The sequence below is a fragment of the Podarcis pityusensis genome, assembly GCF_964106645.2.
Source record: "Podarcis pityusensis genome assembly, chromosome: 5".
In the NCBI taxonomy this organism is placed as follows: domain Eukaryota; kingdom Metazoa; phylum Chordata; class Lepidosauria; order Squamata; family Lacertidae; genus Podarcis; species Podarcis pityusensis.
The window spans coordinates 77,061,825-77,089,551 of NC_138032.1; the positions used below are offsets into that span (position 1 = coordinate 77,061,825).

The 27,727-nt window shown below is 43.2% G+C and overlaps 1 protein-coding gene and 1 long non-coding RNA gene across 7 annotated transcripts in view; one reads left to right on the forward strand and one right to left on the reverse strand.

Moving 5' to 3' along the window:
• The window catches only part of GRID1 (glutamate ionotropic receptor delta type subunit 1), a 707,273-nt gene that overhangs the window by 514,999 nt on the left and 164,547 nt on the right, over positions 1–27,727 (reverse strand). The window lies entirely within an intron of this gene.
• The window catches only part of LOC308476934, a 347,257-nt gene that overhangs the window by 301,358 nt on the left and 18,172 nt on the right, over positions 1–27,727 (forward strand). The window lies entirely within an intron of this gene.

Consider the following 27,727-nt stretch of genomic DNA (forward strand, 5'->3'; position numbering starts at 1 on the left):
TGCTATTGCACGAGGACAGAATGAAGCCCTTAGGGAAGGCTCACAGCCCAGCAGCAGACAGTGTGCCTTGCATGCAAAAGGTCCTGAATTCAATGCTGAGTTACGGACCATAAAAGGGCAGCTTCCTGAGGAAATTTTAAAGACGTGTTGCAAAGTTTGCACGAACAGAAAGAAAGTATCGGTGTGACTAGATAGTGTTCCATGTGACCAGATGCTAACACTAAAAATAGCCAAGAGTCTGTGCCGACTTAAATACTTTTAAAAAAAGAAAGAAAAGCAGCTGCTAAAAAAAAGGTGTTGCCATCACTTTAGTATCTAAATCACTGGAAGAAATAGTTCCATTCTACACTGCACTGGTCAGGCTGCATCTGAAGTACTGGGCCCCATTCTGGAGTCAGCATCTTAAGGAGAATGCTGACAAACCAGGGTGTCATGTACTAAGCTTGGATCCTAGAACAATAGGCAGGTAGGATCCTAGAATGCAACAACCTGATTGTCTTCAGGAGCAGCCCAATCAGACTCCAGGAGGAAGTCAATCAGCCTATTAGGCCGGTAGGATACTAGGATGCAACAACTGATTGGGCTGCTCCTGCAGGCTCCAGGAGAGACACATAATCAACCAATCAGACGGTACTCATTGTGTAAATAATGTGTATAAAGCCTGAGGTTCAGGGGGGAATTCAATCACTGTTCCTATGAGCTGAAATAAAGAGCATGAAATTACTACTCAACTCCGAGTATATTTCACAGAGCATGTCCAAAGGAGGACGAACAAGATGGTGGGAAGTCTGGAAACTTTGTGCAACAAGGAATGGTCAAAATAACAAGGTATGCTTAGCCTGGAGAAAAAATAAGCTTAAGGGGAAACATGATAGAGGTCTTCAGACAACTGAAATGCTGTGAGACAGACATGCATGCCCCCATCTCTTTTCATGGAGCAACAGACCAAGTAGTGCAAAATCATGTCTGGAGTATTTCGGTTTAAAGAAGTTTTTGCCTCTGGAAGCAGATGCTGAAATAAGAAGGCCAAGCCTTGAAGATGCCAAGGCTCCTTTCATAAAATATAATGGGCTCCTCTTCAGGAGCATTAGGCATTCTTCTCAATGCACAGGAGCCAAACAGAAGATTCATGTGTTTGTAACGTTCAATGTTACATGTAACTAATTTTAAGACTGTTCTGCAGTAAAGCTTTGAAACTTATTCTTGGAGTGGAAGGCTCATTTATTTCTATACGTGATCAGGAATTCTGCTGAACAGTTCTAACACCTTTCAGGGGCACTGGGAAAAGAAAACAATCAACGTTGGCATGCATTTTGCAGGAAACGTACGGATGAACACTCAAATGTATAGCCACTGTGTACACAACAAGAGAATCCAAATTCTGCATGAAAAGCCCAAATTTATACATTCTGCAAATCAACACAGCTTGACTATGTTTGCCTATTTTATGCACCACTTATCCTGGTCCTGCTACCGTGGCGAGACAAGGAGATGCACAGAGCTCTGAAATCATGACTGTCAGATGTGCTGTACAACCTGCCTCTGGCAGACACTGCCCACGTGTGTCAAAATGTCTCTCTGGAGGCACAAGCCTGGAAGCTTATCAACTTCAATGTCAAAGCTACTGATGAAGAATTCTACCTATGCCACAGAGCTGGCCCCTTGGGTCAAATGTGTCCCCTCCTATACAGAGCCAAACAAAAATACCTGACTTAGTCTCCTTTCCTGGCTGAAACACAGAACATAGGAACCCACCTCACACCAAAACAGTCTATTGACTCATCAAGCTCTGCATTGTGTACACTTCTAAAGGGTTTGACAGGGGTCTTTCCCTTTCCTGGATACCATGGAATTGACCTGGGACCTTTCATATCCCAACTTATTCTCCTTCCCAAAAGTACTGCACTTTCTGTTAATCATTCCAGCAAGTGGGGCCTTCAGTGGATGGAAGCCATATTCCCTGTTGGAATTCTTTGCCTGCGGCAAATGCAGAGGCTGTCTTGACTCCATAGCCTGCCCTGCACCAACAATAATCAGCCAGGTAAAGTATTATGATCACAACTATTCTGTTCCTTTTATTCTTGAGTCCAGCCTCGTGACAATTGCCCGTACCAAGACAAAATGTGAGGAAGGAAAGCTAATCAAAATACCTTTCATTTCCTAGTGCACAGTGCAGCAATCCAAGGCTTAGAGTTGACTCATTGCACAACAGAGCAATTAACAGATATATCTCAAAGGCTGACACAGGACAAGCTAAACTAAATTGTTTGGGGATAAGAAGGGAATGCGCTTATAATTTTGATTATGCAAGTTGTCCTTGGCGTCATTCGAATTGCTCATATCTACTGTTGTACTTTCATCTCCTCTTTTTTCCTATTTTCTTTCTTTCTTTCTTTTAAACAAAGACCTTTGTTTGAAAAGAGATAAGAAGAGTTGTTAGAAGCTGTTTACTTGCGGAAATAAGGGCAAAATTAAGTGACAACCAGTTTACTAATTGAAAATGAAAAATTTTTTCAGAGTGCAGATCATGGCAGAATCATTTTTTCCCAGAAAGGCTGAAAAGCAAGTGTAACAGTCAAAGGCATCCACGAAAGCAACAAACTAGTAATGTGATTGGGTCCAGCACAAACCTTCCCCTCCCCCATCTGCTCATTAACCTTTGTTCAGTCATTCATTTTCTTTGTGCTTCATTGATCATTTTTTAAAATGCATTCTCATAGGTCTGTAATACAAGGCTTCATTATACCTGTGTTTTCTTCACTTAGTGATCACAATACCAAGCGGCGACTCACATGTGCGAATGCGAATGCCCATCCCATCCAACAACAAAGGCAGAAATGATTTTGTTTGCTTAGAGCAGTCTTTCCTAAACTTGGGCCTACAGCTATTTTTGGACTACAACTCCCATCATCCCTAGCCAGCAGGACCAGTGGTCAGTGATGATAGGAACTGTAGTCCAGAAACAGATGGGAAGTTTGGGAAACACTGGTTTAGAGAATTGGCATCCCACCTCTCTATGAAAAAAATAACTTAAGCGCCTTGATTTAAAAATTAAAAAAACAAACATTACTGGTCATTTTAATCCATCATGAAGTATTGCTACATCTAGCTCCAGTTTATTGTAACCTACCGATTATACAAACACACACATACTGATATGGATTTTCCCCCTTCAACTGCCCACCAAGCATTTACAATGACAGCAGCCTGGAATGGAATCTAGAAGCAGCATCCAAAGAAATCCCACTGGAAAATGTTTTTATATGGAGTGTGCATTGAAGTTGGACAAATCCTGAAATGAAATGAGGTGCCTTGGTGTGATTCTGGGGTTGTGTAAGGTGTAGTGGGATCTGCGCGAAAGTGCCCTGAACTGAAACAGGAACCCTCAACATGTCACATGATTCGTCTGGATTTTCAACTTCTAGGGTTTCCTGGAAAAAAACCTCATCAACTTTTAGGATGTCCTGGTTTTTACTTTTTGAAACATGGCAACCCTACACATCGAGGCAGAATGTTTTCAATTAAAAGCAAAATTAATGTCCCCATATAACATAGGAACTATGAAACTGTTTTATACAGTCAAACCTCTGTTGTCGAACGTAATCCGTTCTGGAAGCCCATTCGGCTTCCAAAATGTTCGACAACCAAGGAACAGCTTCTGATTAGTTACAAGAGCTTCCTGCACTCAAGCAGAAGCTATGTCGGACGTTCAGCCTCCGAAAAACGTTTGAAAACCAGAACATTTACTTCCAGATTTTCGGTGTTCAGGAGCCGAAAGATTCCAAAATGGAGGCGTTCGGGATCTGAGGTTTGACTGTATTGAGCAGCCTATTGGCCTACCTTGCTCAGTATTTTCTACTCTCCAGAGTTTCAGGCAGGAAGTCTTTCCCAGCACTTCCTAGAGATGCTGGGGATTGAACTTAGGACCTTCTGCACCCAAGGCAGATGCTCTAAGACTGAGCCACAGCCTTCCCTATGGGAGCCAGTGGGGTGTAGTGGTTAAGAGTGGTGGACTCGTAATCTGGTGAACCAGGTTCGCATCCCCGCTCCTCCACATGCACCTGCTGGGTGACCTTGGGCCAGTCACACTTCTCTGAAGTCTCTCAGCCCCACTCACCTCACAGAGTGTTTAGTTGTAGGGGAGGAAGGGAAAGGAGAATGTTAGCCGCTTTGAGACTCCTTAGGGTAGTGATAAAGTGGGATATCAAATCCAAACTCTTCTTCTTCTTCTTCTTCTTCTTCTTCTTCTTCTTCTTCTTCTATCCAGCCAACTGAGCCACAGCCTTCCCCCAACAGTCTGATGGGACCATGGTATACTCAATTTCCCCAGAACACCCACCTCCCAGAGAGGAATAAAATGTTTTGCTGGAAAACAACAGGCAATATCCAAAGGCAAGCCCCAAAACACACACACATACCCAAACCAAAATTTGTATAAGGAAAAAAACTATTGTGGGGAGAGAAAGGGAGAGATCTTTTATGACCACCAGGTTTAGCTTGCAATCAGAGAGATGCTCTTACCCAGACTCACCAATCCCAATGCATTGGAGAAGGGTAAGGTGGCGCGCCATTGTGACTGACAGGTCTAGCTTGTAACCAGAGGGGAATATTTGGGTAAGTGCTTTGAGGAAAAGAAACAGGCTGCAAATGGGCATTGCAGTGATGGCAAAATGTGCCCTCCACCCCTTACATGGTTCAGGCCTAGTCCTCAGTGAAGTGGATAGCACAGGGGAGTCAATAAAACCCACACCAGGCTCTAAACTCTCTTGGTGACTCTGAGTAAACCATCTCTTGGTCTGATCATTTAACAAAGACAACAGGAACTTTTTGAGAATGGTGCTCTACCATATCAACATGCATGCAAGCGCACGTGCGTGCACACACACACACACACACACACACGTATTTGCAAAAGAAGGCCCATGTCAGTTCTTGAACTCGACTCTTCTCTCTTTCATGCAGAGTGAATTAGCAAATTGCCGTGGCTGTGCTGCCTTGAGCTTTACTTTCTGTGAGGGAATTGGCTCTGCCTTGAAGAAGCAGAAAAGAGCCCAAGGCAACAAAAACTGGCTAAATGCAACATAAAGAGGCTGTAAAATAATGTGAACAGGTGTCCCTGGAAGTCTAAAATATCTCCTGGTTATTTCGCAGAGATCCTCCCCCCTTCCAAATTGCATTTAACATTTCTGCTTAAAGAGCGTCATGAGGGCACTCTTTTTCCATTCCTTATACCGCTGTCCTTGGAGAGAAAGAGTATATGTTTCCTGTGAGAGAACATCTCTTTGTTTTCAGTCTTTCACCGTCTGGTAACGAAGAACTTTGAAAAGTATACTTAATGCTTTCAGTATCATAAAGAGCTATGCCACAGCGCACTGCACCACTGCCAGTTGATGATGCTAGAATCAAGGTTGCAATGGTTAGCCACCTTAGAAGCATCAGCTGAAAGGCAGGCCAGAAATTGTTCAAACCAACCATAAAACAGGCTTCTCCCACCCAATGCCCTCCACACAGTTTGGTGCACAACTCCCCCACCCCCTAACCATTGGCCATGCTGGCTGGAGCTGATGGAAGTTGTAGTTCAAATCTTCTAGAAGACATCTAGATGTGTACCTGTTTTCCAGGGACACTCCTGGATTTACAAAAGCTGTCCCAGTTTCTGATTTGCTCCCAGAATGTCCCACTTTTCCTTAGGATGTCACTCTTTTCATTGGATGGTATGGAGTTATGTGACCACTGGGACAAGGAGATAAGTAACTACACAACCTTTAGAAGACATCTGAAGGCAGCCCTGTATAGGGAAGTTTATAAATGCTTATTTATAGAGTGGCTGGGGCAACCCAGTCAGATGGGTGGGGTATAAATAATTTACAACAACAATATGACACCCCTATTTTCATTGGTGAAATGTTGGAGAGTATTGTGTTGTAGAGAAAGGACTGGACAGATAACTTTCTAATTCATCTCAGAAAGCTTTTTCCCTGTATTAAGAATGAGGAAGCAGGGAGATTTTTCAATCCCTGCTAATCATTCTGAATATGGGACTGCGTTGTACTTACAGACAGATTCTGCTGGGGTTACTGAATTAAACCCAGTTAGTTTGCTGGGTGGAATCCTAATCCAGTTTGCCATCTGTAGAATTTGTTGCATCGGCAGAGTACAGGCAAGAGTCTGGTTTTGCTTACAAAGCACTTTTGGGGCAGTGGAGTTGGGGGGCGGGGTGTTACAGAATCAGAACCTGTCTTCTCCCCTTGCTCTCTGCAGATATTCCCAAAAGGTTAACTCTCATTGTGCAGAGAACGTTAACACACCATCTGGATAGATGCTTGAAAGGATGCAGTTGAATCATTAAAATAACGGATGATACACCCATCTACAACCACCTGTACAGCTTCTCCCAGAAGATTCCCCAAAACCATGCTGTGCTACCTCAGCTACTAATGGTTCATGCATGAGTACTCAACAATGTTATCTACAGCAACATGCTTTTGTCCACCTGATATTTCATGCACTTACCTTCTTTGTTATATTTACTTTCTCTGTGTGTGAAATCTAGGACTGTTAACCAACTAAGGGATATTTTGTTGAGCAATCATCTGCTTTTTGATCAACTGAATGAAAATCACTATGCAAATCTCAATGTTTAGTGCCTTTTTAATGAGACCACAGCATGCTGCAGATATCTCTGAATTTGATAAACAAAGGCCAGATAAAAAGCCATAATTAATATGTGTGGCTTTTTTTTCATCCTGTTACAGTAACACACACAATACCGGGCTTTCCCAACTTGGGTCTCCAGCTGTCTCTGGACTACAGTTCCCATCATCCCTGACCACTGGTCCTGCTAGCTAGGGATGGTGGGAGTTGTAGTCCAGAAATTGCTGCAGACCCAAGTTTGGGAAACCCTGCACAAGAACAATAGACTGAAATGTGTCCTTAGCCTGTCACCTCACAACATTTGTCTTCATTAGTTCAAATGGCTTTTACCACCATTTAGAGTTGATTAAGGGTACAAACCAGTCCTAATTGTCTTGCACATCCTGATCCACTTAAATGAGCAGAGACACTGCAACGGCCCACCATGACTACCTTGTGCACTGCGTTATCCTAAACACTGTTTTTCTTGGGGACGCGGGTGGCACTGTGGGTTAAACCACAGAGCCTAGGGCTTGCCGATCAGAAGGTCGGCGGTTCGAATCCCCATGACGGGGTGAGCTCCCATTGCTCAGTCCCTGCTCCTGCCAACCTAGCAGTTCGAAAGCACGTCAAAGTGCAAGTAGATAAATAGGTACCGCTCCGGCGGGAAGGTAAACGGCGTTTTCGTGCGCTGCTCTGGTTCGCCAGAAGCGGCTTAGTAATGCTGGCCACATGACCCAGAACTGTACACCGGCTCCCTTGGCCAATAAAGCAAGATGAGCGCCCCAACCCCAGAGTCGGTCACAACTGGACCTAATGGTCAGGGGTCCCTTTACCTTTACTGTTTTTCTTACGAGCTTTGACTCCCCAATACAGAAAAAAAAAATGGGATCATGACAATGGCATCATTAGCAGTTAAGAAAATGACAGAATCTACCACTAGCTTATACAAATGACTTTCCTTGATGTCAGCACTGCACCCAGGTACAGGTCAGACTGGATCTGGTCTCATTCAATTTTGCATTTGTTTATTCGTTTTTCTGTCTACATTAACCTTCCATTAAAAAGAGAAATCTGGGTGAGATGAAAATCCATGTGTAATATATACTTTTCTCTCCATGTACACATTTCTAAACACATTTTTGACGTATTGGGGTGCATTTTTTGAGCCTAGAACTGTGTTTCAAAATTTGGAGGTGTGAAGTCTGAAGGATAATGGCATATTCCAATCTGCATATTGGTCTGGGTGTTTGCATGTGCAGATCAGGTTAGTTTGCCTTGGGATTGACAGCAAGAGAATTCCTCAAGCATCCCTACACCCAGGGCAGTGAATATACATAGCAGAACAGCCTGCTTGAGTCAGACTTCCTTAATGACTATGTGGCCCATGCCTCCATGCCTGAGCAGTTATGTAATTGTTCTCTTTAGCCTGTGACCTGATGACAAGCTTAGATGATGTGAGCGAATGTGACATGGTCCATCCCCCTTTCCCCCTAATTCTCCAGGGATTACAGAATCAAGCCTGGCAGTGTTTCAGAGTAGCCAAGCCTGACAATTCAATCTGGTTGTTGCAACCTCGGAAATCCTACCATGTGTAGGATGTTACTGAGATGGGGAAGGGGGGTAGAGGAGGAAATGGGGGGGCGGGGAGGAATAGAAAGCACGCAGGGTTGAGAGAGACGGCCTAGCAAAGAGCATTGCAAGAGCAGCGGCAGTTTGCACACCAAAAATATGAAACACCCATACACATCATTTGAGAACCCTTGCAGATGGAAAAGTAATCTCCAAATTGAGTTTCTAATATGCATGGCTTCACATTTAATTACAAGCGAATCAGGTAATAATAATTGCATGCTAAGCGGCAATTTAAAATGTATTGGCATCAAAGAGCGATACAAAAACGCACTGACTCCATTGCGAATTAAGCCAATATTACCACTCTTAGGATGCTTGTTTTGTGCTGGAAACAAACAAAGAAACAAACACACCATTAGCACTCCTGCTGCTGCTCCTATTCATCATAGTAAGGCCAACTTGTTATTTTTATCAAGGAGCATCCCCAGGACATGCTACAGCTGAACTTTCCCCCTCCCACCCTGGCCACCAAGGTGATCTAGCATCAACTGCCTTGTGAGAAAAATCCTGATGTGTTTTTTTTATATTGGAACTGCCAGCGCTATTTTTCTAGAAAAAGAGGTGCCGGAGCTCACCACGAACTTCTTCTTTGTTCTTTGCAATGGCACCCACCCAAGAGGTGCTGGAACTGAGCTCTGGTGAGTTCCAGCTGGAAAAAAAAAAGCCCTGGGCATTGTTCAGTGGGTGTTTAAAACATGTAAATGAATGTTACTCCTAAGCTACCTTGGTAGGATTTCTATCCTGAAAGGCAGAAAATAAAGAACTGGAAGGAAAACATTCAGCACACACTAATGCAGACTCTCTGGTCTTGCCTTTGCCAAATCTGGCATCTTGACCATCAGCCAGACCCTCTGCTTCTGGCCCATTTGAGTCTCACTTGCCTGTGCCAGAATCAGGATCCTTGCAGTATCCTCTGGTAAGGCTAGTGACGGCCCCAGTGCTAGACCCATCCATTTGAGACTCCATGTGCTTGAGCACTTCTGCTTTTGAAGAAGGCAGCAGAAGCACCAATTTCCTGATGATGTGACACTGTCCCCTAACAGTGTTAGTCTCTGCACTCCTTCAGATAAACAGCACACCCTGAATCATGGCTGGGAAAAGGCTTTGACTATACAGTGGTACCTCGGGTTACAGATGCTTCAGGTTACAGACTCTGCTAACCCAGAAATAATACCTCGGGTTAAGAACTTGGCTTCAGGAACAGAAATCGGGCAGCGGTGGTGAGGCAGCAGTGGGAGGCCCCATTAGCTAAAGTGGTACCTCAGGTTAAGAACTGTTTCAGGTTAAGAAAGGATCTCCAGAACGAATTAAGTTCTTAACCCGAGGTACCACTGTAGTAAAGTAGGTGATACTTTATAGACTCTGAGAACCTCCTCTCTCACACACACACCAGAGTCATTTTACTTCCTAGTCTCTGTATTTCAGACTGGGTCATAATTGGTCTATGGAAAGGAGGATATAAAAATAAATACTACCTCCACCTCTCTGGAACAAAGAGAGTCAGAATAGGCCCACTAAAATGAATGAGCCTAAATCAGTCATGTCCATTAATTTCAGTGGGTCTACTCTCAGCAGAACTAACTAAAATGTTTCTCATTTTGAGATTCTTCTGAGCAATGGTGATGTCACTCGTACAACCTCTGTGCCACAGGACATACTGGGCAAGGGACGAAAACTCTTTCTGACAAAACTAGGAAAACCCCATTCTAGTTTCAGAACTCTGTTAGGGAGATCCATCCATCACCGTCTTTAAAAGTGACACTTCCCAGGAAAAGCCTGCATTGCAGTATAACAGATGGAGAGCGCCCACCTTATTTATAACAGTGCACTGCAAACACATGGCAGGATACAGATGTAGCCGATCAAATATTTTTGCCATGAGGAAGGAACACAGCTCTTTCCAGCTTATTACATGGAACAGTGATTGCAAGCGATAACAAAGAAAATAAAATCCTTTTTGAAAGAGGAAAGAATAGCCTCAAAGCACATGGGCGCCCATGCGCCACATGCGCCTGTTTACATGCACACAGAGAGCAAATATATAAAACCACTTCCAAGATCATGTTATCTTTAAACTGATTAAGCCTTACAAGCTTTGTACGGTTCATGAGGAAAACTCACTTGCCTCTGCAGAGTAGCTATTTTAACATGACGACAGAAGGCCTCTTATTCGTGTGCAGAATGAACATTAACAATCTCTCTTCCCACAAAGAAATGACAGCTGCAGAATGCATATTGTGTACTATTATGAATTGGATAATCATTTTTGTTAAAAAAAATGGAGAGTGAAACTTCAAACTGATTAATTGTAAATGGATTTTCTTTGTACATGAGTAGATAATTATGACAGAGCATCTCAAATAAATACAATAGAGGATTTCAATCTCCTTACCCCTACCCAAGTTAAAAATCTCTCCTGTTGACTTTTCACTGAAAGGATGACTCAAGCTATTTCTTTCTTTTCTTAAAGGAGGCAGAATCACAATCCCACATACAAATCTCCCAGATTCATTAACTTTCAATCTGGAAATGATGGAAGTAATCCTCTGTGACAAGAAAACACAAGGGGAGGGTGTAGAAAAGAGGACTGTGGCTCTCAGTTTTTGTTGAGCATGTTTCTTGATAAACACGTGAACATAAGACCCTGCTCCTGGTTGCTTATTTCAGGTGGCCCCAAAACAAAGCTATGCATTCTGCAAATGCAAAAAGTCTTCCATTTCTGGAAAGAGTAGAAATATTTCATTGAGGAAAGTAGCTTTGGCAGGACAGCACTTTCTTTCAAAAGATCACTGAATTAAATCTTAGAAGCAGTGAACTTCACCCACTTTGAAGAAGGATAGAGCCATACTCCTCCTATAGAAAATCCCTCTATTACCTTGATAAAAACGACTTTGATTCAAAGTCTACTCAAGGACCTTTATTCCTAGGCTTAAGAAGTTGGGGTACAGTAGAGATAGAAATTCTCAGAAGGGTCTGTTTAAAGCAAAGTGGGTTTCCATGGTGTGTGCATGTCTTGGCACGCTTTCAAAATATGGGACCTGTTCACACACCTTTGTGGAGAACGACGAGACATATCTGCAGTTGTTCTCCTGGTAGAAAGGAAGGAACATAAGATTAATTGGCCACCTTGAGGCAGTGAAGAGGGGGGAAAGGAACAGTTGAAACAAATATGTAAGGGTGAAAAATGGAAAGAGATTAACCTCCTTGGCTCATATATCCATCACTGCAGCTAGCCATGCCGGTCTGTCACAGTGATGCAGAGGTATTTTATTTTAAACATCTGGAGGTACATGAGAGGATCTGGGGAGGATCCTACAGCTCAGGAATTTTGTCTGTTAGCCCTCAGAAATGTCTGAAATTCAAGTGCAATCAGTATGCTCAGCAAGCTACGGAGAACAGGTTTTCCTTTGCTTCAGACTTGCAAAATGCTTTCTAGGGAGCCACTGTGTTGTGCTTGTTATGAGTGTCTGGCTTGGACCAGGGAGATCCAGGTTTAAATCCCCATTCAGCTATGAAGCTCACTGGGTGACACTGGCACACTCCTCCTCTCTCAGCCTAACCTATTTGACAGGATTGATGTGAGGATAAGACTGGGGGGGGGGGTGGGGAAGGACTCAGTTCACTGCCTTGAGCTCCTTGGAGGAAAGGAAAGTAGGAATGAAATAAATTGACACACAGAGAAGGGGACTAGTTTTGTTGTCCTCTGCTTTGCACATCCATACATGGGATGTGGGCCTTCCATGTGGACACCCCTATGCATGGTAACCATACCTGCTTCCATTTAGTAGTAGTAGTGATAATAATAATAATAATAATAATAATAATAATAATAATAATAATAATAATAAATTTATACCCCTCCCATCTGGCTGGGTTTCTCCAGCTACTCTGGGCGGCTTCCAACAAAATATTAAAATAATAGTCTGTTAAGCATTAAAAGCTTCCCTAAACAGGGCTACCTATCCATTCTTCAAGAAATCAGCCCTGAGTGCTCACTGGAAGGACAGATCCTGAAGCTGAGGCTCCAATCTTTGGCCACCTCATGAGAAGAGAAGACTCCCTGGAAAAGACCCTGATGTTGAGACAGATGGAGGGCACAAGGAGAAGGGGATGACAGAGGACGAGATGGTTGGACAGTGCTCTTGAAGCTACCAGCATGAGTTTGACCAGACTGCGGGAGGCAGTGGAAGACAGGAGTGCCTGGCGTGCTCTGGTCCTTGGGGTTATGAAGAGTTGGACACAACTAAATGACTAAACAACAACAACAACAACAAACAGGGCTGCCTTCAGATGTCTTCTAAAAGTCTGGTAGTTGTTTTTCTCTTTGATATCTGGTGGGAGGGCACAGGAAGTTGGTAACTGGGACCCCTGCATGGAGAAACCACCTTGCATATCACGTACATTGAAGAGGGGAAGGATGTATGCCATCCTTGCTAAAGTGTCTGAACCAGGCCCATTGACGTGTCTGGTTAGATTGAAGTGGGCCGACTGCTTGTAAGACAACAATTATTTATGCTCTGAATCAAGCTCCTATAGAGAGCATCGCGTCATAAACAGGGCACATGCATTAAAAATGGAACAGTTCCCTGCCGGTAAATTCAGCTGTGTAATCAAGCCTTGCTTTTTGCCGCTCTTCAAATGTAGAAGGTGACTACAAATGGTAATAATAATAATAAAGGAACTGTGATGTTCACAAACTGGATTGCATTCTGCAACGTGAACATTGATATGCGTGTAGCAATGTTAACATTTGCAAGATTAGGAGAAACAGAGTCCACTTCAGCTACAATGTCTAATAAATAATACATAAAACGCAGCAGCGGCATCAACAACATAACTTTGTCGCACTGAGCTGGGAGTGGGGGAATGCCATTGGAGAAATGATCTGGAGTTTCATGTTACTCTGGAATAAATGAGAAGCTGGTGCCATTCTTTTTACACCACCACTCTTGCTAATCCTACTACTACAGGGGTCCTATCCCCTCTGATGTGTCTGGGGGCAGCTCAGCATCCTTGGTTTCCACAGACTCAGTAAGAAGCAAAGTTCAAGGTTTCCATTGCAGTTCAAGTTGCTCCATAAAGACCTCATTATTTTTCTCATAGTGGCAGTTCACTCAACTATAGCAGGAGCTGGAAAACATGGTCTGATTTCTCGCTTACCAATTGGAATAGGCGTGTCTGGCACTGAGCTCTTAGAGAAAGGCTGGCTCATGTCCACACAGGGCTAGGGGTCAAGCCAAATCTGATGCGTTTGATCCAGCCCAAGTTTCAGAACACCTGATTGCTTCTGGAGCAAAAATCTCTACATAATTCAAAGACAGCAAAAAGTCGACGATTGGCGCAAATCAAAATACAGTGGTACCTTGGGTTAAGAACTTAATTTGTTCTGGAGGTCGATCTTAACCTGAAACTGTTCTTAACCTGAGGTACCACTTTAGCTAATGGGGCCTCCCACTGCCGTCGCTCCACCAGAGCACGATTTCTGTTCTCATCCTGAAGCAAAGTTCTTAACCCGAGGTACTATTTCTGGGTTAGCGGAGTCTGTAACCTAAAACGTCTGTAACCCGAGGTACCACTGTATTTTCTCCTGTTCTGGAGGATAGGCTTCAAACCAATGGCTTCAAGTTACAAGAAAGGAGATTCCGACTAAACATCAGGAATAACTTGCTGACAGTTCAGAGGTTGTGGGCTCTCCCTCCTTGGAGGCTTTCAAGCAGAGGGTGGGTGGCCATCTGTCATGGATACTTTAGTTGAGATTCCTGCATCGCAGGGGGTTGAACTAGATAACTCTTGGGGTCCCTACCAACTCTACAATTCTATGATTCTATGACCCATTTGTAATGGTCAATGTTTCTTCCCTTCTTCTAAACTAATGTTCTATATATTCATACATATCTTAGATTTTTGCAGTAAAATGTTTCTCCGTTTTTAACTAGAAAAATGAAAGTGCCAGCCTACTTATCTACGAATGAAAAGGTGCCTCTGTGTAGGATTCTAAAAGATTATAGATGTGAAATGCAATGCCACATTTGGTATAAATGTACTGGGGAGATATCTTCTGTTTCATTTGTGGTTTATTACCTAACACAGTGCCACATATGCTGAAATATCATTGTGTGGGGTTTTTTAACCAGGGGAAAAAAGTGTTTTGTGAACTGATAAAAGCTGAACTATCAAAGTTGTCCTATATCACACCTAATATTTCTTTTCTTGAGGAAATAACAGAGATAATAAGAGATAATAAAAGAGGAGGGAGAATGAATGGAGCCATTTAAAGTAGGCAAACAGCTCCACACAATCTCCTGCCTAAAAAGAAGAGAGAGACTCCACGGGACTTACAGTTCTTCTCAGCAAGGATGAGAATTGTAAGCAGGTTCATGACTAAAGAGTGGAATGAGCAGGGATTGCTGCCCGTCAGCAATTAACGAAGAAGCAGACAACGGGCTTTCTATACAGACTATTGGTCGCACTCAGTAAGGCTGATCCACACCGCACATTAAAAACACATCCAACGCACATTTAAAGCTCCTTGTTGGGGCATGTGCAGAGTGCTCATTCAACATACCAGCGGAGTGTGCCAATGGAACAGAAAAATACCAGGCAGTTCTAGGTAGGATCAGTCCCTTTACTGACAGTATAATGCAGTTCCTCAGCTTATAGGTTACATACAGTTGTAGTATACTGTACAGTCCTTCCACCAGCATACAGACTCCTTGCAGAGTCCCAACACAGACTAGGCTCAGGACAGGGGTGAAAACCAAACTTGCTTCAAAAAACAGTGTTTGTATACTTCAGATTGTGCTGAGTCACTCTCACATGCTTGCTGACTCACTCACATCTGCTTAACCAGGTGCAGGTGCAGGAAAAACACAACCAAAAACACACCCAAAATTAACCGATACACCTAACTTATCCCTTTCTTGTCCTTCCCCCCCGCATGCATAAACGTATACATTAACACACATGACCTTCACCAAAGAATCCTGGCAGCTGCAGTCCCCCCCCCCCCGAGCTACAATTCCCAGCACCCTTAACAAACTTCAATTCCCAGTGTTCTTTGGCAGGAAGTCATGTGCTTTGAATATGTGTTGGGTGTACTTTAAATGTATATAGTGTGAATCTGTCCTACGTTTATACTGACTGGCAGGGGATCTTTAACATCCCAGAGAGGAGTCTTTACCAACCCATATCTGGAGATGTTGGGGACTGAACTTGGGATAATTTGATCTAACAAGTGTTGGAAATGCAGAGACAAGGAAGGTATCTTTTACCATATGTGGTGGACTTGTAAAGAGGTAAAGGCTTTCTGGGAAATGATATATAATGGGTTAAAGAAAATGTTTAAAAACACTTTTGTTAAAAAAAAACCAGAAGCCTTTTTACTGGGTATAGTAGGTGAAGAGATACCAAAAAATAAATAAAAGACTGTTCATGTATGCTACAACAGCAGCAAGAATCCTTTTAGCCCCAAAATGGAAACAACAAGAAATACCAACGAAAGAAGAGTTGCAGATGAAAATGATGGACTTTGTGAAACTGACGAAGCTGACAGGAAAAATCCCAAAACCAGCATGATCAAGTATTCCGAAAACACTGAGTAAATTTATTCAATATTTGAAAGATCATTGTAAGCAATTAGCAACACTAGTAGGGTTAGCTGAAGACTTGCCCTGAGAAATTTTCTACCTTTCTATATTTATTTACATTTTGAGGTATTTAGTAAAGAGTTGCATTAGAATTGGAAAACATAGAAAATGCTGTAATATAAAGGTTAGTTTTGAAAGTCGAGAGGTGGAAGGGAAGGAAGCTGACAGGCTCTAAAGAGCCAGAGAAGTAAAGTGGATAATAATGATGTGATTATATACATTTAAATGGAAAAGTAATACAATTTTTTAAAAAAAGAACCTGGGATAATTTGGCTTGCATTGCATGTGCTCAGCTACTGAGTTTCCTTTCCAAAGAAACACCACTATCCACCAGCACATTTTTAGCACAGAACAAGAGGTCAGACGATCTAGCCCCAAATTGTCTACTCTGAATGGCAGTAGCTCTCCAGCGCCCTTTCCCATCACTGACACTACTTGATCTTTTTAACAAAAGATGCCAGGGATGAGCTCTGGGACCTTCTGCATGCAAATCAAGTGCCCCACAACAGAGTCACAACTCCCTCCCAACTTATTTTGCCCCCACTGCAGGAATAAAATGTGTTACGATGTTTGTGAGCAGCCATGGGGCAGTGTGCTGTTTCACCACTTCCTGCTCCCTCATCACTGCTCCCATGCCAGCAGCACTGCACCTCTTTTACCTATATCACACAGCAGTGCCTGTGAAGCGCCAGTAGCAGCAGCAGCAGCTTCTGGCAAGATCTCACGAGATCTCGGCAAGATCTCGGCAGAAACCGGTGACGCTGCTGCTTCTCTGCTGGCAGCAGAGGCAAGGTGGCCAGTGCCTCTTGGGTTTCTGCTGCTTGCTCCATAGCCTCCTTTGCACTTGACTCAGGGGTCCAATGTGGTTGGAGAGGTTATCAGAAACACAGATGTGATGTCCATGAGACCAGAGACTTTAGGCTCCCTTTGAACCAAAGCAGGTTCTGAAAGGGGCCCAGTTGCACTGGGGTTATCTGCATGGTGGTTCTCTGCATGGTCCCACAACTCTTCCACAGAGGAGGACTCCCTGAAGTTCCCATTGGACAAGATACTGGTGACACCTTCCAAACTACAGGCAAATAGGTCCTAGAAAGCTTGTGCTGGGTACTTGCAAATTTTGGGGTTTTCTCCACAAAACAGGAACCATATCAGAAGGATTTCATGTTTTAGGATGTTTTTTAAAAAAACAAGTTTAATCTCTCCCATTGGTTTATAGGCAATTTGTATGAAAAACACATAGAGGTGAGACATACCCCAGGCAGAAAACCAATCAAATTACAGATAAATAAACCCAGGGTTAGATTTTATTGGGGGGGATTAAAAAGGATTAATTTATCTCCCTGTGGTTTCATGGGTGACAAAGCCCCCTGGTATTTATTACAATCTGCAGAAATAGGGAAACAGTGCTGGAAATTTTAGTGCTAAAGGAGGACTGAAAGAAGTACAATTCTGTAATAAGTTCTTCTATCTCATCTCTAGAAGAACTATTCTTTTCAAAAGATTTCAATCAGAACATGGTGGGTGATTTTTAAAAAAAAAATGGATTGAGCTACCAATAATTAGACATGAGGATTACTTTGAAGATGAACAATTTATTAATTACAGCAGATTATCATTGGAGGGGATGGAGAGGACCATTATTTCAGTATCTTCTTCAGCTGAGGCACCATAGAAAGATGACAGTTCAAGATAATCTATTGAGGCACAATTCACCCTCCGGAAAACAAGCTGTTTGCAGCGTGGGGAGGAATATTCAAAACATGCAGGATTCAAATGGAAATTAACTCTCCAAAAGGTCACATGTAAAACAATAAAATTGCATGGGGGTATCATTTAAGGCGCAATACAGTTTGGGACTAGGTTATCTGAAGCCTCCTCTCCTTCTCCCCCAAAACACCTACATGGGCCCTGAGATCAGCCACAGATGCCCAATTCACAGTTTTGTCATCATGATCCATCAAGCTGGCAGGCCCAGGAGACAAAGACCATCATCGTGACTCAAAATGACAGCCTATTGTATCCAAAGATAGATTAAAACCTTTTCTTTGATCGGAGGAACCACCATGCAAAATTTGGTTACAATATCTTAAGAGGAGTCCAAATGCATAACCAACAAGCAAACAACTTTCCAAAATACATAGCAGGTTTATTTGTTTTTTAGCCTTGCAAGATCTGGAAATGACTGAAGGGTGTCTAAAACAAGCAGCCTCCCTGCCCATCAGAGGTCACAGTGAACTTGGGAAGGCAATTTTTAACTTGATTGATTTGTTAAGCATCAAGGGACAAACCTAAGATTACTGAAAGTGAAGTGGGCACTTGGCAGAAGAGCGACACAGACTTCTCACAGCATCCAGCCCTTAGAAAAGCAAAATACTGTTTGTTTGTACCAAGTCTCCTGCCTGACATTCTCCCATTACTGAGCGGAGCACAGTTTCTTGTCTATCCAACTTCTCTCACTGGACCATATCCAGTAATCCACTGTTAATATACTGCTCGAGTTGGACAGAAACCCATCATAACATATGATATATATATCCTCATGTGAAGAGACACTGTGGACTTCAACAAGCAGCTCATATTTGCTACCAGAAGCAGAATGGAGTGAGCAAGTTGTTAGAAAGTCAAATCATTGAAATTCCTCAGTGCGGTTGCTCACATCTCTTGGCAGCTGTTTTTATCTCTGTTCTTGCATTTTAACCTTTTTAGAACAAGAAGGCAAGGAAATGCTGCAGAAAACGCCTCTTTGAAGAAGGAAGGGTCACTTCCAGCAACTCACAAGGCATAACTCACAAACTAATATTATTTGTTTAGTTTAACTGTCATGGCATTTCCCCCTGAATTCAGGATAAGTGAGTTTCATGGGAGATGAAAATTCTTCTTACAGCCTTTGTCTCTCTTCACAGAGGTACAGATCTCAGAGCATCAAACTTAAACCTGTGAGTCCTGGGTTCAAATTTACACTCAGCCACAAAGCTCACTGCATGGGCTTGGACCTGTCACTGGGCAGGATTCAGCTGTGTCCTGTCAGCAGAGGGCTTCTGCTTGAATGACAGAGCTACTAGCTTCTATCCAGAGCATGGAAGCAAATACAATGATCACCTGATTTTCAGTTTTGTGGGGAGGGAAGGGAACAAATGTGATTCAATAAAGCAAAATTTTCGGCAACCAGCATGTTAAAATGAGGTGTCACTTTGCTCTGTATGACACCTTTCCTTTGTGAGAGAGGGGTAAGAAGAGTCCTGCTGGATCAAATCAAAGGCCACCATTCTTTTTCCCATAGAGGCCAAATATCTATGGGAAGCCTGCAAGCAACCCTCTCTTACTCATGAACCTGAGTGCCTGGCATTCAGAGGCATAGTTGTCAACTTTCCCCCTTTTTTAAAGGGAAATTCCCTTATTCCGAATAGGATTCCTCGCAAGAAAAGGGAAAAGTTGACAGCTATGTTCAGAGGCAATGAGCAGTCATCATGATAGCAGTCACTGATAGCTTTATTCTCCATTATTTCTTTAATGCCCTTCCAATAGGAACGTCAGTAAGAGCATTTATTGCTCTTACTGTTACCACCACTTGAGGAATACCCTTCCACTTGAGGAAGGTTACATGTTACCACCACTTGAGGAATACCCTTCTGTTATCATCTATCTATCTATCTGTATACATGTGTATATATATGTTTCTACAAAGGCTGATATAACTTAGAGATTGGCAGTATAAGAATTGAGTTTATCCAGGCCATTCTGGTTAGGTAAAAGCTTATTTTACGTCTTATATAACAACAGAACCTTATAATTTTTAGGCACAAATCCAATCAAGTCAAGGATACCATCAAAACAAAACTGACAAAACACTTTCTGTGTTACACTCCTCCCCCCTCCCCACAACCTCCCCTTCAACATACTGATTTTACAATCATATTTGTTTCTCAATCATCGATATATAACTTCTAAAATACTTTGTCATGTATTTCTTCATCTGTACACTTTCCAAGTGTGTGTGTGTGTGTGTGTGTGTGTGTGTGTGTGTGTATCCCCCACATACCTCCTCATTTCTACAATCTAACAATCTTGTATTTTTAGTCACCCCCCCCCCCACTCCCCATAGGATGTCTGCACCTCTCTTGTGTTCAGCCGCTCTACATAGTGATTACCAGCTACTGTTTTCTGCACCGGGATACTTGTAAGCCTAATTAATGCACTACTCAGCTGTGGTTTAATTGCTCTCTCTGCACTGGTAAAAACAGTGGGTTTACAATTAGTAAATGCAATAATTTAGTCTGATTTGTTAAACACATAGCTAGATCTGCTTGGTGAAAGGGTTTCTTTATTGGATGGTGGCATTTGTGACACCAAACCATGAGTGTGCCAAGTTCTCCATTCTAGATTATAGTAACATGAACATAGGGTTTAAAGGCATTTAAGAAGGGGGAAAGAAAGCTTAGGAAAGCGGTGTTTTGCAATTCCAATAATCAAATTCTGACTCTCTGGTTTTCTTACCACTTCACTTTCAGTTGGACCATGAACTCATGTCAGCAGAGCCTGATATGGCTTTAATCAACTAGAGCCTTAATAACAAATCAGAACAATGGGCTATCTTGTCCCAAAACTGGGACGCGGGTGGCGCTGTGGTCTAAACCACTGAGCCTCTTGGGCTTGCCAATCAGAAGGTCGGCAGTTCGAATCCCCACTACGGGGTGAACTCCCATTGCTCGGTACCAGCTGCTGCCAACCTACCAGTTCGAAAGCATGCCAAAAAAGTGCAAGTAGATAAATAAGTACCACTCCAGAGGGAAGGTAAATGGTGTTTCCGTGCGCTGCTCTGCTTTTGGTGTTCCGTTGCACCAGAAGCAGCGTAGTCATGCTGGCCACATGACCCAGAAAAACTGTCTGCAGACAAACGCCGGCTCCCTCGGCCTATAAAGCAAGATGAGCGCCACAACCCCAGAGTCGGCTGCGACTGGACTTAACTGCCGGGGGTCCTTTACCTTTACCTTTTTAGTCCCAGTCTGTTAACTGTGATAGGCTCCAGCTTCTCATAGTCTCAGGCAGAAATCATCTAGTACTGGTGAGACCACATGCTAGACCTGGAATATCACACATGCAAATCATGTGCTCCCGCACACACCTCATTTGTGGCTCTGAGTTTGGTGGCCAACAGTAGGTGGAGTTTTGATCATTAATGTCCCTGTTGATTGTTGTTGGGCACATGAGAACAGCATGAAGCATCCAACACATAATGAGATAGAAGCAACTCAAAAGGTAGAGGAGAGTCATTGAAGAAAGGGAGCAGAGATGTGCATGTCAGGAAATCAGAACAACCCAGACTGAGTTGGCAGGGTAATGAATTCTTGAAGCAGTACAAAATTCAAGGGGAGTTTGGCGCATCAGTACTATACATAGTGGTCTTGCCGACAGCCAAGTGCATTTTAAAAGGCTGCTGTTACATATACAATCAGTGCTGTCAATCTCTGCATCTTAAGGTTGTGCACTTAAACTACATTATCTTGTTTCGCTATCCATAATAGGCTTTAAGACTCACCTCCCAAAATATCGGTGGCAGGGAAAAACTACTTTCCTGATAAGGATGGATTATTGCCTTCCTATTTATTAAGATAGCAAGCGAGGTTTAAAAAAGAAAAATGAAGATCAATTAACACTATCTGTCTCATGAAGACATTACAATTTATTGTTTCAACTTACCCATGTTTCTCAATGTACATTTTGATCAAATATACAAGGGGAAATGGTTTTTTTAAAAAACAAAACAAAACCCACTCTCCAATAGGACAACACCAGCACTGTACCTTCAGAAATGATGGAGGGTATGAAGTTATGTGACCCACAAACCAATGAGATAAGTAACTATACAACCTTTAGAAGACATCTGAAGGCAGCCCTGTACAAGGATTTAAAAAAAAAAAAGTTTAATGGTTTGTTATGTTTTTATATGTGCTGGAAGCCACCCAGAGTGGCTGGGTCAACCCAGTCAGATGGGCAGGGTATGATGATGATGATGATTGAATAGGACACCCCTATTTTCACCAGAAAAATGTTGAAGAGTGTGCATAGAGTGTGCATTATAGGCCTGGAACCCTTTTTCACTTACTGTGCACTAATGTAGCTGGGGAATACTGTTTGAGATTGTTTGGCTGCTTAGTCCTCAACTTGGTGCTGCAGGTAGCAGGCTCAGTGGAGGTTGGGTGGGAAGAGAGCAAGGTATAGAGAAGAGCTCTCTGAAGCACTGCAGTGTTTAAAGAGACCCAGGTGAGAGCTGGGAAGAAGGGCTGCCACAGGTGCGGGGTGTGGCTTCTATCTTACAGATGTAAGCAAATTGTGGCGAAGCTCTGTGGAACGCCTTTAGGGATGACGAACACCAGCATTTTGGGTTTTAAATGCCACCGTTTTATTTCTGTGTCAGGCATTTTTCTCTCCCCCATTCATACTTGAGCTGTTCAACTGGGACTGCTTATTGGCCTTGTTTTTGAACCACTGTTGTTGTGGAAAGGTGGCATACAGTTAAATGTACGATGGTGAAAGGAGGTCTCCTCAATGCAACCAGTGAGGATGAACTGTTGTAGGGGATCCCTTGAGGGCTGGCAGTATTCCTAGTTCTCAAGGCTTACCGACTGGAGGGGATGGGGACAAGGACAGGTTCTCCTCAGGCCATAGATGGCAGGACAGGCAATCAGTTGCTTTACATAAGTGCAACTCATATTGGTATCTTCTATTTTTATTTCAAAATGCAGGGTCAATCAAATGCCAAGGAAAGGCTTCAGAAACACCATATGTGAAGTTCACGCTCCCCCTTAGGATGACTCTGCCGCCTCGTTCTGCTGCATGTGTAGATCTGGCCCATGAGAATAGTTGGGTCAACAAGAAGCAGTAAGTTACCGAGTGATGAAACCCAAGTGCTCTCTCTGTGTGTTTGAAATCAACCCTTTCTCACTTACAGCAAGGAATGTGCTTTACTAAATGAAGCAAGGTCACCTTTAGAAACACTTCAGGCTTCTCTTTCTTGTTTTGCTCACGTTACAAACACTTCCGATCCTTTTGGTCCCCTTTAAAAGCTTACGGAGTGAACAGAAACTTTTCCTCTGGAGCTTCGATAAACAAAGCCACATTTATCCATTTTCAGTGAAGGAGAGATATTGAGAAAGGTGACTCAGCAGCCTGTTGCGTCTGGAGAGCTGCGTCACGGCTTCTAATTAAGAAGGAAAGGCCTCCATGCTAGTAGCAAATGGGTATCCATCACACTGTTTGCTGATCTGGGGGAAAATAAACTACAGCTGTAAGTCAACAGAAGCAGGGGGCACATAGGGAAAAGCACACAGAAAGTGATGAATATGGGCGATCTGAGACAGTTGGGAACTATAAGGAAAGAGCCATGCACTGAAAAATAAAGGAAGAGGCATAGATCAAGAAAGGGCATGATGCAGCTATAGATCCTGGTGTCAACTTTTGAGAAGATGCGTGAAGATTATGGCAACTGTTTGCTGCCACTAAGTCAAGAGGAAGAAACCTGCCGTGTCGCGCCCTCTGACCTCCATTATTTAACTATATGGACCTGTGTAATTGGACCAAGACTAAATTAAACACGGCAAGTGCTGAAGCTCACATGCCGAGATGGAAATATATTAAATTAATTCAAAGCTTTGGCTAATGGGAAATCAATAGCAACGGGTGCGTGCAACCATCTAGCCCTCAAAGAAGGCATGTTCCCTTCAATTAAAAAACAGCTCATATTTGCAATGATTAAAGAAGGTCAAAAGCAATAGGGATGGATGTTCCAGGGCAGGAAAGGGAATATGAGCCCAGGTATGGAACAAAGAGCCTTATCACTAAGAAAATTAACTGGAGGAGAAGGGAAAATCCGGCACAGCATCCAAGAGATATAATCAAGAAGCAGATTACAGTGGGGCTTGTTCTGAATGATTCATGAAGCACAATGTCTGGTCTTGTATGAATAATTAGAATGAGCTTTGACCTCCCTCCTTTTTCCCCATTGCTCAGACATTCAAGACATCACTGGCTTTGCTCCCTTTCACAGGTAAGGGCATAATGTGTTTATACCCATGGCTTAAAGGTGACGTACAGTTTATTAGGAGCAAGGTGGAAGCAGAGATTCCAAAGGGGGTGGGGTGCCACTCAGACCTGCTGCGCTACAGCAGGGACTAGAACGACAAAGCTACACCTCCTAGTAGACAGATCCAGAGATGTTGCTCCACCCAGCATGCCCAGCGCAAGTTCTTCCCTCCTCCTGAGGTGAAATGGGAATGTGCTGCCTCTTGCCACCTTGCCACATCACACCATGTCCGCTGCTGCCAAAATGCCCCCCTGCCAAAATTTGATGAGCTTGGGGCATTTTGCAAGGCCTTGCTGCTCGTCTCCTGTGTCCCAGGGGTGGGGAAGACAAGCGGCAACACCACACACTGGAACACCTCCCTCTTGCCAAACTTGGGGGGGGGGGGCATTCTGCAAAGTTTTACTGCTTTTCTTCTCCACACCAGTGGCAGGGAAGATAAGCAGCAATGCCACACACTGGGCAGCTGGGACACTGCCTTTTGCACATTTGCAACCTGAGGTAGCTTCTTCCCCCTGCCTAATGGGTGGGTCGGCTCTGTGTGCTTCAGTCATTTATGTCAAGGGGCAGTTGACAAGGGGCAGCTAGCAACAATTTTTTAGGGGTTCTCAAGCTCCCCCACCCCCCAGCAGCATAGACAGTGAGCAAGGGAGAGCCAACAGGTTCAAACCCCTCTGCCCAACTCAGTGTGTCTCTCTTGCCAGTCACCAGATTGAGCATTTGGTGAGTGGGGTGATAACTGCTCCCCTATCTCAGCTGAACTGTGTCGATCAGTTGAGGGGTGTGTTTGCCTGCATATGTCCTGTGTGAGAGAGAGAACAAGCGTGTGGGGTGGCCACTGCCATGCTGTCACCCCACTCAAGTAACTAAGTGTTTCCAGAACATTGTTGTCCCAAGGTAAATGCTTAACCTGCCAAGAGGCACTGGATTGAAAGTACCAGCTCATTTTACTCCAACTATACAACATCTGGTAGTCAGCAACCTCTCGGGTCATAGGAAACCTTGCCTGGATTCCAGCCAATTGGGCTATGCAAGTCCTCATATTAAAATTAATTATGAATCGGACTAATCAGTAATATGGGTCATGAAGTAACCTTGTCGAGTTGGGGATGCTGCAACTGGGTTTTAATGAAGTTAAGTATCAGGAAACATTAGAGTTTCCTTCATCATTGTTATTATTATTGAAGCAAACGTGTTTCCCAAATACCCATTCTATTTAATAGAAACTGTAATCCCACAAAATGATTTTTAGCCAATTCTACAAAAGAGTGTGCACATATCCAGATTCCCCTGACCTCTGAGCTAAGTGCACTCCAAAGTCTTGCTTTGATTTTCAACGTTAATCCTGCTATGAGCTGGAGAAGTTGGGGCATATCCTGTTAACCATTTGACAACACACAGCCAATGCTTTGGCCACTGCTGAATTGGAGAAGTCTCCATTCAAAGATTTGCTGGCTCCTGAATGATCTTTTGACTGTCCTATATTCAAGGCCTGGAGGGCCATATGCTACAAATGGCACCAGGCCAATTCACAAGTTAGGTCACCATTTTCATTAGGCACATCAAAGACAGCCAGAGATTACTCAACCGCACAGCAACTATCAGCCTGCATAAATCTCTTGCTTGCACTGCAAAGGTCATAGAGATGCCTACAACTCAGGAAAAAGACCATAGCTCAGCAATAGAGTACTGGTCCCCAATTCAATTCAATCCAGACATCTCCCAGTAGGTCTGGGAAAGACTCCTGTCTGGAATCCAGACAAGCCACTGCCAACCAGTGTAGGACGTACTGAGCTAGATGGACCAATAGTCTAACTCTGTTTAAAGCAGTGGTGGCTAAGCTGTGGCTGCCCAGATGTTGTTGGACATAGCCAAGGGTCAGGATAACGGGAGCTGTAGAAGTCTTCAAACATCTGGAAGGCCAACACTTAGCTACCCCTGGTTTAAGGCAACTTTTTGTGTTCCAGAATTTACTCCTTGGCATTCCCTTATGAGAATAACAACTGGTGAAAATATTTGGAGCTTTTATAATAGTGAAAGGGCTGGTTCCCACATATTAGCACATTGCTCAGTGATCCAGCATTTTGCTTATCTGCATGGAGGCATTTAGCATTTAGCAGTTAATGGTGTGTTTTTAGGAGATAGGCCCTAGGGGGTCTGATCCTTCTGCTGTTGAACTTGGGCCTGGTTCAATGCCTTCATGGTCAAGAAGACTTTCATCAGGATTCACGGGTCTTCCTTTGAAGACAAGGCATTCTCCGTCTGCTAAGCATGACAAGCCCTTCCTCCTTGAAGCCATTCTCTGAAGCCTCATATTAGGGACTCTAGCTCTCCCAACATCAGGCCTTACATTCTAATTTAGAGGTCTCTAATAAGTAATGTGCGCCAAAGAAAATCTTTTGAGCAACTGCCAGGGTTCTCTCCCATCTTAAATCTGTGCCCATTTTAACAATGTAGTGGAAGCCTCACATCTAATTTCCACTTGCATCCTATTTCTGGCTCTCTCTGTGTCTGTCTGTCTGTCTGTCTGTCTGTCTCTTTCTCTCATATAGAAAGAACTTGTCTTACACATGATTCCTGCATGCCAGGAATAGGGATGCAATCAGATTTTTGTGACTGGTTCAATATGATTCAACTGACTCATCACCCATACCATTTCACTTCAGTTTCAACTTAGCTATTTTTAACTTCTTCCTGATCCAGTCCTTCAGCTTTTAGAAAATAACACCATTGTTTACTTTTTTAATGACGATTTCAGGGCTGGCTAAAAACTGAATGAGCTGGTAATTGCCCATTGAAGTATGCATCTTACATCAGGGTTGCTATCTGTTCAAGAGAGAATCAGGAGGCGACGGACAACCTCTGCACACAAATGCACGCACACACACACACACACACACACACACGTGCACACACACACACACAGAGTTACTGTTTCTCTTGTCATCTAGCTAGCATTTTAACAACTTATACAGTGGTACCTCGGGTTACATACATTTCAGGTTACAGACACTTCAGGTTACAGACTCCACTAACCCAGAAATAGTGCTTCAGGTTAGGAACTTTGCTTCAGGATGAGAACAGAAATCGTGCTCCGGCGGCACAGCAGCAGCAGGAGGCCCCATCAGCTAAAGTGGTGCTTCAGGTTAAGAACAGTTTCAGGTTAAGAATGGACCTCCAGAACGAATTAAGTACTTAACCCGAGGTACCACTGTACTGTCAAGCATATATCCCCACCCCCCAAAAAAGTTCCCATTATTCAAGGCATAGTTTGCAGGGTGTACTTATGATCTCAAACCACACGCACACCCACACCCACACCCACAACCCACACACCCACTGCCCCACTCAAAAGAACAAAAAGATGTAGTCAGCATTTTTGCATGGATGAATAATGATAAGTAATACGCATAAGAAGGGTAATAGGAAAACTAGCCATTTATTATAAAGTTTTTATAAATAATGTTACTCCAAAAATACATGCATCTGACTCATATTTTAACACTCAGGAAATACAAGTAAGGCCCATTTTTGTTACATTAATAAATATCAAAGGTTCACCTTAAGACATAATGACTGTGCTTTCTGTGTGCATTTGGCAATGTCACATGGAGGGCGGTGGGGGGGGGAGTGAGAGAAAGGTTACCAATAAAACAGTGAAAGTTAATGGTGGTTAATGGCTAACCTAATGACCTCAATTGCGAATCAAGACTGGTTGAAGTGAATGCACATTTCA